The sequence below is a fragment of the Semicossyphus pulcher genome, unplaced genomic scaffold (genome assembly GCF_022749685.1).
Source record: "Semicossyphus pulcher isolate SPU_LCO1_2020_fin unplaced genomic scaffold, fSemPul1.0.p SCAF_21, whole genome shotgun sequence".
NCBI classification, from domain to species: domain Eukaryota; kingdom Metazoa; phylum Chordata; class Actinopteri; order Labriformes; family Labridae; genus Semicossyphus; species Semicossyphus pulcher.
This window is the reverse complement of record NW_027211695.1, coordinates 6,584,776-6,602,275: the sequence shown is the minus strand read 5'-3', so window position 1 is coordinate 6,602,275 and position 17,500 is coordinate 6,584,776. Positions and strand designations below refer to the sequence as shown.

The 17,500-nt window shown below is 42.4% G+C and overlaps 1 protein-coding gene across 1 annotated transcript in view; it reads left to right on the top strand.

Annotated features, from left to right (window-relative positions):
* Window positions 1-3,279: 3,279 nt before the first annotated feature.
* Window positions 3,280-17,500, top strand: part of LOC138600386 (adhesion G protein-coupled receptor L3) — a 242,443-nt gene continuing 228,222 nt past the window's right edge. The window contains exon 1 of the mRNA XM_069671786.1: window positions 3,280-3,656. The gene's annotated coding sequence lies outside the window, so the exon portion shown is untranslated. The remainder of the gene's footprint in view (window positions 3,657-17,500) is intronic.

The window sequence follows — 17,500 nt, the reverse complement described above, 5'->3', positions numbered from 1 at the left end:
TGAATGCAAAACCAATAGTAACTCTAATTAGCTCCGTTTTTGGTCTCTACCATCTCCTATAGCTTGCTTTTTAGCTGCTAAATGCTTCTCTATATGTCACCAGCTAGCTGCTAACTTTGTCTCTTGTCTGGATGTTGCTAGGTTGGTAGAGTATAGAGAGTAGTATAAGAGTCATGCTTCAGAGCATTTTCACTATAAACCCCTGCGTGTTGTTGTCAGAGCTAAGCACTATGAAAGGGAAACAAAACAGTCAAGTAGTGGACCCGCAAACCAAAACGACAAACTAAAAGATGATTTCTCGAGCAAGGTGATGGCAAAATTAGGTGCGAATTATTGGGGGGTTCATTTCCCCCCCATCATTAGGATGGCCCCCACCTTACCTACTTTTAAATCACGTCTTAAAAGTTACTTTTATTCTTTGGCTTTTAACCCAGCATGAGAGTTTTTGGGGTCTTTGTCTTTCTGCGTTATTTCTATTGTCTTATTACTGTGATCAACTTTGCACAAAAATATTCAATAGCTTTAAAGGACCAATATGTAACCTTGACAGTTAGCTTCTAAAAAGGGTACTGCAGTCCAAATACAAAAAATTGGAGAGTGTCGTCTCCCCCGCCCCCTCCTCCCCAGATTCGAATGTTAGCCTTTCCTGCTTCAACGTTCCGACCGTGGTCAGAAAGCACAGGGGAGATAACGGTCTGCCCCAGGGCCGAAGCTGCTGTTAGCTTCAGGGCTAACTCCCGTCACTTTACACACACAGCAACGAGCAGAAAGCAAGACATGGGAGCGCAGCTTCAGTTCAGTTACTTTAGTCTTGAGGAGTACGTGGCTTTATTACACACGCAGCCTTACTGTACAGTCGTTCTGTTATTTTCATTTACCGATAACTCATGCACACACTCACTTCCTGTCTCTCCCACTCGCTCCACCACCCACGCTCACGCACACAGAACTACGCTTCTAGTACGACAAGAAGCTCGCGCGGGTTGCCAAGTTGAGGACACTGAACCTACTCGAGCACAAGACGTGCGCTTTGACGATGACAAGCAGTGAGCAATCTGGCAACCCGGGGTGACGAAATGGGCAGTGGGCGGGATTGCGCAGGACAAAACACACACAGACGATCCGCATGGAAATTTCAGGAGGAGAATATACCGGCTGCAGCGCTGTTGTCGGAGAAGCCAGTATTTCAGCTTAGCATGTTTCCTTAATCTCTGATGACACATTATGGTAATTTTATGATAAATTCCAGTAAATATCTCACATACTGTTCCTTTAAAGCTGTCAATCAGCGCATTAAGGAAAACATGTATTTATTGCCCTGATTTAGATTTAAGTAATGAAGTCTCAAACCCTCTGTTTTTCTGTTTGTAAGACCAATTTTAATGATGTTGTCTGTATCATGATGAGCCTGTTATGTGTGGGTGTTGAATTTGAAGTCGTACAAAACACTTCACCTCAAAATTGAACCCATTCTGATTTTGCAATTATACTAGCGGCATCTGAAAATGAATGTAATTTCTGTCGAATCCCCTGCAAGGATACTTTATTTGAATTGAAAGGTTTTTTATCTGACAGCAATAATGTTATCTCTGTCTTGAGGACACTTAGTTTAGAATTAGCATGCGGAAATCTCTTCCAAGCGCAAATCCTCGTGCTGATCCGCTTACTGTAAATGGTAGACTGGTAATAATGGAATAAAAGGTACTTTTAAAGCAGCCGATGGGGATAATTTAATACATAAAGTCTGACATGTCTGATTTCATTAAACAGGTCATTAAACTGTTGCTTTGAGCTCTCTGTTTAACAGCTTAGAATCAGAGTCCCTTCAGGATTTCTGAATAGAAATGAGTAATTCTTGATTCGTAATTTTGTTTTGAAATTTAAGTATGCCTTCCTTTTCAATTTTCAGAAAGGAAACTGATGTATTTTCACGCAGCTCAGGGACGTTCCTCCTCACTTTTATGATATTCTGTCTTTTTCTACTACAAAACTAGATGTAGTGGGGTCTGACTCGCCTTCATTTCCATGTTTTTGAAACGCTTCCCCATTTCAGAGGAGGACGTGCAAAGCTGTTTATACTTTAATGATGAAGAGTGTGTTCTTCAGAAGATAAAAAGGAGCTGATCTGAATCTGACTCGTATTCTGCATCTCAAATATTGCCGTAGTATTCATGTCGCTGCTAATGTGGATACTCTTATTTTGTCGTTCCTGTATATATTATGTCGTTGAGATGGCTGCAGCTTATTGCATGGCACTTTAAGTATCCCTTTGAAGCTACCTGGTTTATGCAGGTGTAATGGTGGACGGCTTTGGTCGGCGCTCTACCTGGAGTAATCCATTTGCATTGGAGGGGAGGGGTGTCGGGGAAAGATAACGCAGACAGTTATTTTTCATGTGGAAGTGCAAGGAGTTGAAGGTGTTTCTGAAACAAGGAAACAAGCGCAGAAACGTGCTTTGAGCAGGTCTGTGTTCGCATCGGGCTCATTAGTGCAACACTGGGTGAGTGATTGGATGATTACTTGTTATTGTTTGATTGTAATTGGGATTATTAAAGTGATTAATTGGCTGTTTGGATGATTGAGAGGTTGAGGCGGACTGGCTCCAGCTGGGAGATGTGCAGCTGGTGCGGCGTTCAAAGGTCATCAGAATTCTGTGTTTTTTTGGTTCAAATATAGACATGTAGAAAAAAAAAACAGCCTTCAGCAAATTGATTTGTATGATTCCGGTCAGAAAAAGGACCATGAACGCATCTTTAAGGACACACTATGAAAATACTGCCATCAGTCATGCTAGCAAACATACCATATAGCTTTTATATCATTAGCTAAAATCTTCTTTCTCTTGGTTTGACCTAAGGTCTTTTAGCATGTTTTCAACAAGCACTGACTGAGAGAGAAGCAGTGGATCTGGTATAAATATTACAGTCACAGGCACAGACAGAATGTAATATAACATAGGTGTCTTTGCCAGCCTCAGGCTACAGCCAGAGAGAGACTTATTTTGGGGTTTAAGCATGCTATATTGTGTTTGCTGCTAGGTGGAGCCCGAGTATACGGCGTGAGCGGCAATCCACATCCGAGTTTTTCCTCTCACCTTTCACTGGTCTCCATACAGAATTACTCCCAGCCAGTGCGCACAATTGGTTTGTCATAGTCGCAGAAAAGAGCTCAGTTTTTTTTGGAACCCAAACAACTTCGGCTCTTTTCCCCCTGAGGAGCTTTTTCACACAATATTTCCACTTCCTGCATCCCTCGTGTGTCAAATTCTTCTGGATATTTTTTTTTTTTTATCTTGTGCGCGTGAGTGGCGAGGTCGTTTTTTTTTTTAGCTTCGGGACGTGATGTAGCCCCCGCACAGAAGGACGCCTCGTGCAATAAAGGGGATGTAAAGCGGGGGGACAACAGTACCGTGGATACACCGCGAGGAAGCTGCTGTTTCTGCGCGCGACATCACAGGGACTCGGGATTGTGGACGCACAGCAGATTCAAAACCGAGGCGATTTTTCAAACGAGGATATTGAACTATTTGGATTCACACAGTGCGTAAGGACGGTACCCAACGCCTGCAAGACACTTTACATTGAAATGATCGCTTTTACTTTGAATGGAAGGACGTGAGAGATATCTCCTCTGCACCAGAGATTCCTAAATCCTCGGTAAGTGTGACTTTCCTCCACAAAATGCATGTGCGCACATCCACAATTATCTGCACATTCAGCTCAGGACGGTAATAATACCCATCAATGAATGGATGGATGAATGAATGAATGCCTGCAGCAGCGTTGATGTGCTCTGTAATGTCAGTGTTGGCATGCACTCCTCTCTTAATTACTTTAACTGGGCTATTGATGCGTTCAGGTGCAATCAGCGCCGATCAACGCGCGACATATTGATAGGCAATATGAAAAATTAAATTTCCTGTTCGACTCATTAGAAGGCTGGATTGTGATACAAAGTAAAGGGAGATTTTTTTGAGAAGTGTAAGGTGTAACCTGGTGTTCAAACGGCTTTGCGAGGAAGTTGCACGTTTGATACCTATGAATGAAGTTTTTGCATTGTAATCATGCAGTTCAATTGAAAATAAGAAACAGGTTGAATGGAATAAGTGCCCTTACGGCTGTAGGTTGAGGCTAAGGCTGTGAATTATTTCTTTTAAAGGTGCTTGAATCCAGAAACGTACCTCTGCAGGCCTGCATGCTGTTGCAGTTTGTTGCTCAAAATGTACTGGAGTGTGAGGAGGATAGATGCAGTGGTGTGAGCGTCTGCATTTTTCATGACATGTGTGTGAAGAATTAAATATTCAAGTTGAAAATTTTCACTGTATATCCCTACTCATGTTTGCAAATTTCTGCCATCTCCATTGCAGTAAAAAAAAACATGAACTCATGATATAATGCACATATGGGGAAAATCGCCCATGCTGAGGATGCTCGCCTGTGTCTGAGAGAAGGGCAGGGTTGAGGGGTCACTGTGCCGAACGCTTTGATGTGTGGACGGCACCCTTTTTCTTTCAACATCCAAATCAAAGTGAAAAATGTAGCTCAGCCTGTCACTTTGAAAATGATGCCCTTCATTTCCGATGCGAGCCTCAGAATATGGCGAAATCACAGTTGAATAACTTTGAGGTATCCTCCCGTCTTCTTGTGACTAACTCTCGTGATATATTCCAGAATGTCATTATTGTTGCACGCACCCTCTTTTGACAATTACATTCATTATATCCAGGACTGCAGTGCCATCTGTCACGTAATCTGCATTGGTAGAAGTGCCCTCAAGCAGATGACACACACACACACACACACACACACACACACAATCCCCTCTACGAGTAGCACAAACCTTGACTTTCTCCTCTGCTTTAAACTCAAGGGGACATTCAATGCTCTCTGGCTAAACAGTTATGTCAGCGTGCACTTTGTTTTCATCCGTTTTGATTCAGCTAAACGCTCCTCACGGAATATCATCACGTTTTTATCTAATGTAGCAGCAGTTGAACCTGGCGTGATACCTGATGGGACGCTGTGTATGGAAATAATATAATCATTCCTTTGCCTTAGTTGAACTGTAGTTGGGTTGCAGTCCATTGGAGGGGGAGAGCGTGTGAAACATATTCATTGGGGGAAGAAACACTTCAGGCAGGGTGTATTTTAAAGTTTTTTACCTTCAATTTCTTTTCCGTATTTCTCGCGCCATTTGATCACTTCATTCTCTCTTTCTTTCCCCGAAATGCTCGCAACTCTTTCTCCTAAAAACACACTTTACCGGAATCATTAGCAGCCTCATGAATGAGTTATCCAAGCCTCCTTTTGTCTGCATACGGTGACTCATTCAATCCTGTGTTTTTTTTGGTGTCCCACACTTTGCGCTGACACATTTTGTCTCCCTTTTGTATCCTATCGCACCAATATGGGTTAATTTGCACCCCTCATTTATAGGAAGCATGCTCATCTCTCTCCCTACTCTGCAGAGTTCCCCTTTTCAACCCCCTCAGCGGGTTGATTTCCGTTTCCGTGGCGGGTCAATTTATGTGATTTGATTTTTTTTCTTTTACCTTTTTGGATACAATCGCAAAGCCAGGAGGGATCCAATCTGTCGTTGCGGTATGAATGGAGACACGGGGCCTCTCTGATTTTCTTCATTAGGTTAGCTTATGTGGCGTGCAGCTTCATGGCTCGTGTTCTGTACAGTGAGGGCTTTTACTGTTATATCAATTCGGATAACCATTCTTCAAAGTCGCCTTGTTTCCAGTCTGTTTTGTCCTTCAAGTTAAAGGATGGAATTTTATTTTCTTAAAGATAAACTGCGAAGACTTCATGTCGTAAAAGCACGCTAAAGCCAACGCTAACAACCAAACCCAAATCCTGATTGATCCTGAAGCAGAGAAACTCACTCAATAAATACCTTTTTTTATGTCTCTATCAAGCAGCTTCGTCCGTGGTGATCTGGCCTCGCTCTGTACAACTGAATATAAAGCTCAAGGTCATGTTCTGCACACACTCTTTCAGATGTTAGATTCATATTTTCTCGCACTCATCGTACAGTCATCTCTCTCGGGATCGGAGGTTGCGTAGCTCTTGTGATTTGCTTTTCATATTTCTGCTGCCTTGCATGTACATTGGCACTAATAATATTTATAAGTGTTATTATTTATCAAAGTCATAGTAATTGTATTACAGAGTACAAAAGCTGTAAATAAGCTTAAAATCTCTTTTGGCTGTGAGGATTTACACAAAGCGTTTCCGCATTTGGACTGTAGCTCCAGCACAGTTGCTCTCAATGGCTACCAATCACTGGCCTCTTTCACACAGTGATGTAAGGTCACTTTCCATTCACTTAAGCTGCACCTAGTACAACACATGAGGTATATAGATTTTTTTTGGAGAGCAACACTTAGATTCTTGTCTCCTTTTTTGTCCAGACAAGAGAGATCATGATGAACATGATGTCAACATTTAAATTAAAGAAAGAAAAGAGAAAGACAGGAGGGTGATGAAGAAAAAATTGTAGGTTTATTGAGCATCCTTTTATTCCAGGTTGATGTAGGACATGGTGTTGTAGTGAGGTCGAGGCTATTCTGTCAAGATGTTTAAGAATACAATTTGTCCAACTCACAGGATCACTGATAATTGTAGTGTCAAGGCAAAGGTCAACTTTCACTGTAGATATTCTTGGTATAATTGTAAATATGTCCATCCAATATCTCTAAAGCAGCCGGCAATAGAAATATGAGCACAAGTTACTCGGAGAAGCGTGGCATCTGTCCGTCTTCCTGTAGAGCTAAAAGTACTATTTCATTAATCAATTAAAGTAAGTAGTAGGAAGTAACTTTTTATGCAATTTTGTGAAATTATCTGCTTCTCGAGGTTCTCAGTTTCCTTCTATTTGGCAGCACTTTATGGCGATAAAAGGCGGGCGAATACGTCCCAGATAACCAGACGTCCACGGCTGGCTGCGGTCGTAACCCTTGATTTTCCTCGCTGACGGTCGCTTTCCTTTTCAGACTCTTTGCTTCATCTGAGCGTCGAATTTGTTTCTTTTTCTTTGGATTTTCACTTATTTTTGAAGTTGTATCTGTAGTCATCCATCTTTTCTTTGTTTGTTCAGCCATAGTAGATTACTGTTTACTCGCAACGCTTGCAGAGCCTGGAAAAACAGCCGCTTAGCTCCGCCTACCCTCTCTGGCAGACCAACCACTGCTGGGTGATGAGAAACGCGTCACTAACTGGGCGCCGCTTGTGATTTTTTGTGAAGTCGCCACTGATGCCCTGTCTGTAATAATACTATATGATAGTGACTTAACAGACATTTATTTAAATGAAAATCTTTGAGATTATCACTTTAAAAATGGCACCTAAGGATTTGAAAATTCACTATTTCTTAACTTCTTTGTTCGGTTTTTATGGACAAATGATTTATTGCCTATAACACCATTGGCAGTTACTGAAAATCTCAGTCGTTCCAGCTGGGCTGGTGTGATGTCATGGCTGGGTTTTGGTGGACTTGCATCAGATTTCACCTTTGTTCAACTTGAACTGTCAGCCAGTAGAAACACTGACGCACTGTGTCTGCTGTTATTCTTCCAGTGTCCCTCATCCTACTTTGTTAAATATTAAACCTCCAGACTAAACACCGCAGTGTATAACACTCCTACACTGATTACAATCTACTTAACGGTTATATATTACCCACATTGGAACCTTTTTCCGGGCCAGGCTTTGGAGCACTCGCTTGCAAGTTAAACACACCTGCACATGACATGACTAGTCTGGAAAGATTAGACGTCCTTTTTTTGACTTATCACAGACAGCCCAGCATGACATCTCTTGACGAGTTATAAAATAGGAAAGAACGGCTCTCTGAATTCTCTCGCAGGCTGTCTAAATGATGGATTTTAAGACTTATTTTGCAGTTGAATGATTGTTTATCCCCGTGGCTGGATGCAGACACGTTAAGCATCACAGAAACATCTTCAGAGAAGGGAGATGCTTTTTAGCTTGGCAGATTTTTCCCCGAGTAGTTTATATAAAACATCCCAATCTCCAGTGGAGCCCCAAAGATAAGCTAGACTCTGTGGCTAAAAACGCACCACCCCAAATGCTCTATATGTTTTGCGTCCTCTTAAACATAATGCTGAAACCTGTGGCCAAAATATTTTAAGCCGCCCACCCTCTACACCGTGCTCGCATTCCTGTGGTCCAAATCTCACCCGCTGCTACAGAGAGGCCCTCGGTTTTGCTAAGGTCCCAAAGACCAGAGTTATCATGCTGTTCGGAGCGAGACAGGTTGGTCTGCTGGGGCCCGTTCTCTGGCAGGAATGCCACGGAAAGAAAAAAAAAAGCAAAACGCTGAAAAAAAAACTGAAAGCACACGATGGAGGAAAGGTCCTCGAGGTCTACGCCACTCAACACTTTAACTGTCCTGTCTCATAAAGAGCTTGGACACAAAGGTTTTGACACAAGCGTTCACACACACACACACCCTGCAGGAAATGGGGGTTGGAGTTGAGATGGAGACTTCGGCTGGTGCTTGATGGAAAGAACAGATGATTATTTTCTTGATTCTGTATCGCTCTGTGAAGAGCGACTCCAATGTTTGGAGCATTTGAAGAGTCCAAGTCAAAGAAAGGAGTCTTACAAATCCCTTTTGAATAACATATTTTGCAATTATATTGCACACACACTACTGAATATAGTATGTTACAAGGTCAACAGGTTTGAGAACAGCTTTTTGTAAGGAGTATTTGGCATCACTGTGTTTTGGTGTTATCACACTCCTGCAGCTTACACTGAATTTTATAAATGGGTTACTGAAGATAAGATTGATACACAATGATACAGATTGAAACAAAATTTGGACTACATGGTGTGAGACAGCTTTTTCTATCTTTTAGAAAGAGAAAAATAAACCCAGTCGGTAGCAGATTTGCTCAACCCAACCATTGTCTTCAGCAGTACACCTTTTATTCACCAGCGTGATGATGGGATTATGAAATTAATTCCCGGCCCCTTCTCTGTGGCTGGTTTACAACCAAAAAAGCAGAAGACAAAGGGAATTGATGAGCCTTTTTAAATCACTGACGGATTCACGAATGATTTCGTACCACCGAGGATACTGTCTTGGAAAAAAATCACGACCTGTGAGTGTGCCTTAAGGAAAGGACGCTGTATTGTGTACACGTAGGACATAGGACACTGGCCGACCATGAAATCAATTAAGGCTGCAATCCAATTTTTTACTCCACTGTACACTCAAAGAACACACTAAGCCTCCACTGTGGTTTGAATTCCACTGGCATGTCGTTTTTAATTTATGCATTCAATTTTAATAAAGCCCTTCAAGGCTGGTACATTGTCAAGCTCAATATTCAACTTAACCGCGACCAGTGACAGTGTTGCTTTTAAAAAAAAAAATTTTCCGTTTCAGACTGCAGTTTCCATTATCTGCAAGCCACCCCTCCGTCCTTAATTTGACACGTAGTTAAGTTGTCCCCAGGGGGGTCAAAACACTTAGCATTTCAACACTCAACAACTTCTGCGGGCAGAGATACAAAGATTGCATGCCAAGAGGATATGACGGGGAAGCATTAAGTAGCTTCTGCAGATGTAGATAGGCATTCATTTTATGAATGAAGTGGGAGATGCTATCTTTGTATTGCACCAACGACTCTTATAAGAATATTGCTTGCAGATAAGGGCCTCTGCAGTATGTCTGACCAGCGAACAGTGCAGAGATCAAATCAGTTGCTCCTTACGTGGTGAACTCCGCACTGACGTTTTAAGCAATTACATCTGCATTCTGGAAACGTACTTTATCGTACAACATTGTTAACCCCAGCCCCAATAAGACGGCCTGGCCCAAGGAAATTATGCTCATGGGTGAAAGGGATACAGCCTTCTCGGCTGGAGTGCAGATATGGACCAAAAATGTCAACTTAGCATTTAAAGCTATCCAAGCCGCTCTTACGACCCAGTTGGTGGTGTTAAAAGGTACCCAAAAGCTATCAAACTGACAAAGCCTGACAGAGCCGCAGTACATCAACCGCTTTACTACTCTGTAAAATCTGATACATTTGTCTATGTGCATTTTACAATATGACGCCAACTTTTTTGCTACAAAATTGATGGCTTTCCTTTGTTCTGAGGGTTTTTTCTTTTCCTTGTGAACTCTGGACCAGTGCAGAGGATTCTAACAAAGATGCAATGCTTCTCTGAGACCGAAGCTCTAAAAGAAGTTAATTTATGGCCTGTTTGGGAGGCAGGTTTGGGCTTGAATACATAATAAGGTAGTGCACCTGCAGCCGCATACAAATGAATGGAAATGACGGTTAGTATTTACGCCTCCCTAAACCATTGGGACCTCCTGATCGGACCACTAATTGGCCAGCAAAGAGAAATGAAGATAGCTTCCTTGTTCACAGGCTGCTGTATCTGCAAATATCAGGTGCAGATTTGAGTATAGCATCCCAAATCTTACACCATCTTACACAGACGTTTAGTCGAGTGGAACAAGAGGAATATTCTTTGTGGGTTAACGCCCAATGTTTATAGTAGTTGTCTTTTTGTGCTGTTTAATTAAGGTAAATTAGACCAACAATACGTACTGTATTATGTGATGCCTTTTAAACCGTTTACTGTATACAGACAAGTAAAAGCCCACCACCCATCTCTCATTGATAGAAGCTCCAAGGCTAAAAGTGACACAAAATAAACAATGAATCTTCTTGTTTCTTTGCAGTTGTTTTGCATCATTTTTGTGTTTTCGTTGTCGTTTTGCATCTTTGAAGTAATTTTGTGTCTCCTTGTAGTTTTGGATCTTTGTTGTAGTTCTGCTTCTTTTTGTTGTCGTTTAGCATCTTTGAAGTATTTTTGTCTCTTTCTAGTTGTTTTGAATCTTTGTTGTCGCTCTCTTTTTGTTGTCGTTTTGCATCTTTGAAGTAATTTTGTGGCTCTTTTTTAGTTGTTTTAAATCTTTGTTGTCATTTGGTTTCTTTTTGTTGTTGAATTGTGTCTTTGAAGTATTTTTGTGTCTCTTTGTAGTTCTACTTCATTTTGGTGTTGAATTGTGTCTTTGAAGTAGTTTTGTGTCTCTTTCTGCATCTTTGTAGTGATCCTGTATCTATTTAAGGTAATTTGATAATTCTGTTATTGTCATATGATTGACTTTTCAATAAGAAATCGCAACAGTAACTCCACAGAGCCTCTACAATCGGGCCCCTTTGAGCCCCTACGCCTGTGCCCATTTAGTAATCCATCTATGAGGGTCAGTCATTTGACGTCTTCAAACATGTTGGCCCAATTTGATAGTTTTACAATAATGTTTGGAAATTAATTTTTCATTCTTTTTTTCCCCTCTTCTTAAGAACTTGTTATTAAACCCAAAGCATGAATACCTTGCAGAAATGTTGATTACAGTATCCTGCTGAATCTTTTTAAATGAAAATAACATTTCATAATAAGCATCTTTGCAGGCAGATAATTAATGTATTTTCACACAGTGGTATCGCTCGACCAATTCCGGTTTTATGCTTCTGTTGTGAGGTTGTTTCCTCTTTTTCTTAATTAAGAGGGGGCATATTTGTTATTCATTAAACCTGGGTATATTTGTCGAGCTGATCAGAATCTGATGCTACTTGTGCCTTAAAGATGTATTGCTGCATTTCAGCATCTCCCCCTGTGCTTGTGACTTAGACCAAATTGATTTTCCTAATCGATAGCATAGGATTGGATTCAGGAGTACGGGAGTGGGGGTTGGATTCTGGTAGAACCGACTGCCTCAGCCGGCAGCCTCCTCAAGAGTAGTCCCTTGTTAGTTCCTGTCTTTTTCCGCCTCTGCTCACGGGGAACCGTGCATTTTAAATCTTTGTACACCTGCTTTCCCGCTTCATCTCAGGTTGGTATAATGACAGCAGAAGTGTGTACCCACTGGCAAATGTAAACTTCCCTGCCAGCCCTTTGTCACCTCTGGAATGGAGATGACTGAATTGATGCACTGCCCCAGTGGAGCAAAACGGTTTAAATGACAACACATTTTTGTCTCACCTTGAACTTAATTGACTGCCTGAAAGCTGTGGTTGAAAAAATGCTGACAGAATGACTTCCCTTGCTTTTGAGACTGTAGCTATCGACGGAGACAGTTCGCATTGTTTTCAGACCGCTGTCACACCTGCATACATCTTAATACCATACTCGTAAATGAGGATGGATGGTGGATTCTAACGCTGTGAATTATGCATGGTTCATGTGCCACACACTACTCCTAATGGGCTTAAAGTCTGCAAGCATTAGTATGTACAGCATTTCTGCAGCAAGAGTAAGTGGCAACTGTGCTCCTTACTATTCAAGGAAGACTTAAAATACATGGATTGTTAATTAGTAACATTTCCTGCAGTGTAGCTTTGGGGATGGAATTAACTTATGTTATTCCCATCCAGCTTTTTCAGTTAGAAGAAGCAGTCGTTAACAAGGTGCCTCATGACAAGTAGGTTGATGACCCAGGTTCCCACCAGCATCTCTGTCAGTCATGACAGCTGGTGGACTGGGTAGCAGTTACGCTGTCACTGGAAAAGACCACCTACCCCCCTCCACGCCATCCGCTCGTGCATTGGTCTTGCCTGTGATGCCGAGCCTCCACGGCGCAACGGTGGGATGTCTTAGAGGGGGAGCCACAAGACTGTAATCAGTCATTATGTCAGAAGCGAGCCCCGTGAGCCCTGCTCCAGCTCATTCAGGCAAATAATAAGCAGCAGATAACGGGGCTGGCGTGCAGGCTGGAACGGAACCCCCCGCGGGCGAGGAGCTAGAAACCGGGGGGCCCTTTTCCTCTCGTCTGCTGACGCAGGGACACCAACTTGGTTCAAGTGTTGGATTGGGCTTTCCATACAGCTGATGGAAAATTTCGGACCTCCCTCCAGTTAATGGCAAACGCACGTTGAGTTACGGGGAAAGAATGTGTAGGATCAGTTAAGAAAATCATCTTTATTTTCCATTGCTTTGAATTTTCTGGCAACAAATTTGATGCAGTAAGTAAGAGTTTAAAGCTGGAAGTGGCTGCTTAATAGTATTTCCATTTGTGTATACAAAAATAATGATTGAAGCAAGTCTGGGCCACGGCTGTGGCTCAGTGGTAGAGTCGGTCGTCTCTCAATTGGAAGGTTGGAAGTTTGATCCCTGACTGCTGCAGTCACATGTCGATGTGCAACCCCAAATTGCTCCCAAAGGCATAGCCATTGGGTATGAATGGGCACAGATCTGATTGGCGATTGGCGCTTAGGCCTTTACCATCAGTGTGTGAATGGGTGAATGCGACATGTAGTGTAAAAGAACTTTGAGTGGGCGGAAGACTAGAAAAGCGCTTTACAAGTACAGTCCATTTAGCAGTTCCATATCTGTGACTAAATCTGGTTTATGTTCAATTTGGTATGCATATTGGACTCCAAGATTTCCGGCTTTTGGCTTTGTTCAGCATTTTAAAAGATGTTCCCGCATTATTCAAATGCCACCACAGTATTGCTGACTGGTGATATTAAATAAAAAACACCCCCTCCTCCTTTTTGAGCCCCCTCCCTTTCCCCTCCACCCACATGGAGTTTTGTCATTCCATAACAAGGGTCACAATCCCCCATTGTCTCGCTATCGCATTCCTCTACGCACGGTCGTATTGACTGGTTTTGCTGGGTGAGCGGTGCCGTATAAGAACCATACATCATCGGGAAGCCGGAATGACAGACAGTGGGAGTTGAGATGTCAGATCGTCCTCTCCAGGCAACTGACATCCACTCCTTCCCTGTTCTCCACAGTGTTACTCTATCTTCTGACAGAGGCTGCATTGATAGTTGCAGTCCCCTGCGTCTGCACCTTGCTCGAACACTACACAAGCTCATGATTAAATGTTCTCATAGTGGATGGTGCGGGAATAATTCCGCGTGGAATTAATGTTTTTATAAGGTTCTCAAGCAGTATGGACCATAAAGCCATGGTGATATAAATGTTATTTGTACATCGACTGCCACATTATAATTGGTTCACTACTGTATGCATGCAAAGATTGATAGCAAGATTAATCTCATCAAAATGTTAAGCTTTTATAATCTTCTCATGGACCCCTTTTACCCTCTCATACATAATAGATGTAGCTAAAAGTCAGGCTGACATACAGCAAATAGCTTAACACAGCAGCATGCTACTTTCTCATTGAAATGACGAAACTGCGGCATGCCACCAGACAATGAGCTCACCGAGGTCAATGTAGGTCAACCCTTTATGGAATTTCTGCCCATAATGATTAATAAGGTAGGTGTAGTTATTGCCTTGGAAGTCATCAGTGGAATGTTGGAGTTAAGCGGTTATCTGTAATCCAGCTTCATTACACCTTGACTTGCAGTTTCTCTTACTTAATGCATTGTTGTGTCGTCTTCTGTTTATTCTGTGTGCTGTACAGTCTCTACTAATGAACAGCCCATTATTGATTGGTATGGACAACAGGGATTGCTTTGTTCCACCATTTCTTATCAGATCAGTCTACCTCGAAGAGGTATTGAAAGCTGACATCCCTTTACTTTCAGGGGCTCCAGACCAAAAAGTCCATTTAGCAGGGGGTTCTGTTGTCGCTCGTGAGCGCTGTGAAAGGTTAGGCTCCTGTAATCTTGTTTATGTTTTTGGTCAGTGGTAAGCCTCCCTAAGCCAGCTTTGTGTCAAACACAGCTGGAGAGGCCTTTGCAATTGCAGCAGAGCAGAAATAATTGGTCCAGCAGCTTGGATGCAGCCATGACACACAGGTAATTTGCTAATTTCTGTCTCTCAGCTGGTGTTACCAGTGCAGGAGGCTGCGTTCTTTGATCGTGTGTGTAAATGATTTAAAGCCTACTCCTTAAGTTGCTTTGGTAGGAATGGAAAGAAGCAGGACAACAAGCATGAACAAGGCAATTCATTGTTTTTTGTTGCAGTGTTGCAGTTGCAAATTCCTATTGCACATGATGTGTAAGTGCAGTAATTAAAAATGTGTCATCACTAGGGATGCACAAGATTTGATTTTTTGCCGATATCCAATATGCCGATATTTTCCAACCCATTTTGCCGATTGCTGATTTCAATACCAATATATTAGGCACATGTCTTTTTCCACCTCATTGCAGAGAACATCTATTCTACCCTGTAGTGGAGTTGATAACATGCCTACTCTTATTGAAGTGGCCAAAAACTGCCATAAAGCAGACATCTTGCACCCTTCTTCAAGCTTGACTGTAGAGGCGTTGTACAAAAGGTCACGTGTCTGATCGCTCACGTTTCTGAGCGCACCTGAATGCAGCATCCCCCAAAACACAGCAGTGAGGGAGACATGCCCGGACGTGTTTACTGCACGTACCACGGAGACATCAGTGATCGCTGACGGACTCTTTTTATCGTGTGTGCGTGCATGAATATGTAAGTTAGTTTTGCAGTCATGTTTATTTTACACTCTGTTGGCTGCAAGTGTATTTTTGGCCTGTTTGACGTTAAGTCCGGTAAAACGACAAGAATGTGAGCTAACCGTTAGCTAGTTAAGAGTTGTGAAAGTTGTTTAACTAACTATTAATTGGCTAGAGTTTCTGTGACTTTTTAGTCTTTATTTGTTGTTGATAACTTTGCGCAGGCTTTGCTGAGTTAATGTCGTAGCATTACGTCAAGCTTTTTTAGGGAATCATCGAGCATTTAGATGTAACTAAAGTGTTGTTTTATCGGCAGAAAATATCGGCAGTAAAATGACATATCTGCTGATGCAGATATGTCATGTTCAAGCCATAACCTGCAGATTCCGAAAAGGTGCCGAAAATATCATGCATCCCCAGCCGTCACATCTTTCCCCTTGTTGGGTTGTGTTTCCAGTTGTACTGAATCTATCACTGCAAACACAGTGCACATGCTCATCTAGTGAATTGCCATCCAGTAGTGGTCAATAAACCGACCTTCCACACAATCAACATGAGCCCTGCATACATGACGCCATAACACTCCCTAGAGAGTCCTTTTTCCCTGAATCCAGTGCTGATGACTTTCAGCAGGCCACCTCCGAACTGATGGGAAAATTTGGATCGGTAAGTCCGTAGAAGCCACTTTTAATTATACTGGCAGTAAAGGATGAAATTGAGCAGGAATGAAGTGCTTTTTGTGCATCGATTTTTCTCTGCATCTGTGGACATGCGGGAGAGAGGGAGAGACAATTGTAACCTTCGCTATCGCTGCACTGCAGGCAAACAAAGGAGGGGTGGGGGGCTCCATGCATGGCTCCTTTTTTTTCCTGCTTTATTTTTTAATACAATGAGTGCATGTACATCAAACCATCCATATCTCATTAGAAAATGCCATTGAATTAAAAAGGAAGCCCGGCAGGTCTGGAAAGAGGCCACACAAGCACTTTACCTGGATAGAGTTTTGATGGCTTCTGTGATCTGCTTTGGCATCTGACAAACTTTGGCGACCCTTTGGTGTGGATTTTTGAAACTATGATGACAAGGTGTGGCGAGGATTTTGGATGGATCCTTTCAGCTCTTTCCACACACCCCCCCCCCCAAGGGCTCATGTCCATTTCAGGTGCTGTTTCCTGTAATCTTAAGCCTGTATTTTGGCAGCTCACCTGCGTATCGGGAGAGTGACTGCCACCTTGATTGCCCTCAAGTCCCCGCAGGATTCCTGCACATCTCGACTACCGCAGATGACTCTGGACTATAAAAAGATCGGTTCCTTTGGAAACAGATGACAGCCTGGCTTTTGTTTGCTTGTTTTCAGATGACGCTTCCTCCTGTTTTCTTGAGAACTTCCCCTGACCGGGAGCTTTACACAGCCACACCAGCAGATGCGGCAATTCGTCATGCATAAGAAACCCCACTCCAACTGCCATCTGTCTCCTTGTGTCTGTTGCATGCACCGGCAGTTTGTTTTCATACCCATCACCCATATACAGTTTTAAAGGCCTGCAAAATATGCTGAACCAATCTCATGACCTCTGAACTGTTTTCTAAAATCTCATTCCCGACCTATACGTGACCCAAGTAACAGAAACCAGAAAATATACTGACTGTCACCTTATATAGTTTCTGAGACTTATGGAAAGATTTGCCATTTGGTGCCCCGCTATACTGTTACCTCCAGTGGATGGCTGGAATGAATTATTATGCCCCGTTAAAATGAAATTTGACTCCCCCGGCCTGATTCCTAGAAGCATTAACAAAAACAACATGCCAAACCATAACAGGTAAAAAGCGAGAAGGTCGAAGGGACTGCTCTCACTGCTCTGGGAACTGATACCAAATTCAGGAGCTATTTTCCATTTCACCAAGTCAACTGACAATATGAGAACCACTGCATACTGATAAGACTGAAAATGAATACTGAAGAAATACTGAAACACAATGGAACAAGGAAATTGGACCAACCCTTTTCCCCGACAAGAATGTCAATATTGGACTTTTGTGCAATAACCTGGAATAGGCTACGTTCCAATGCCAACATTTTTTAGATTCTCGCCG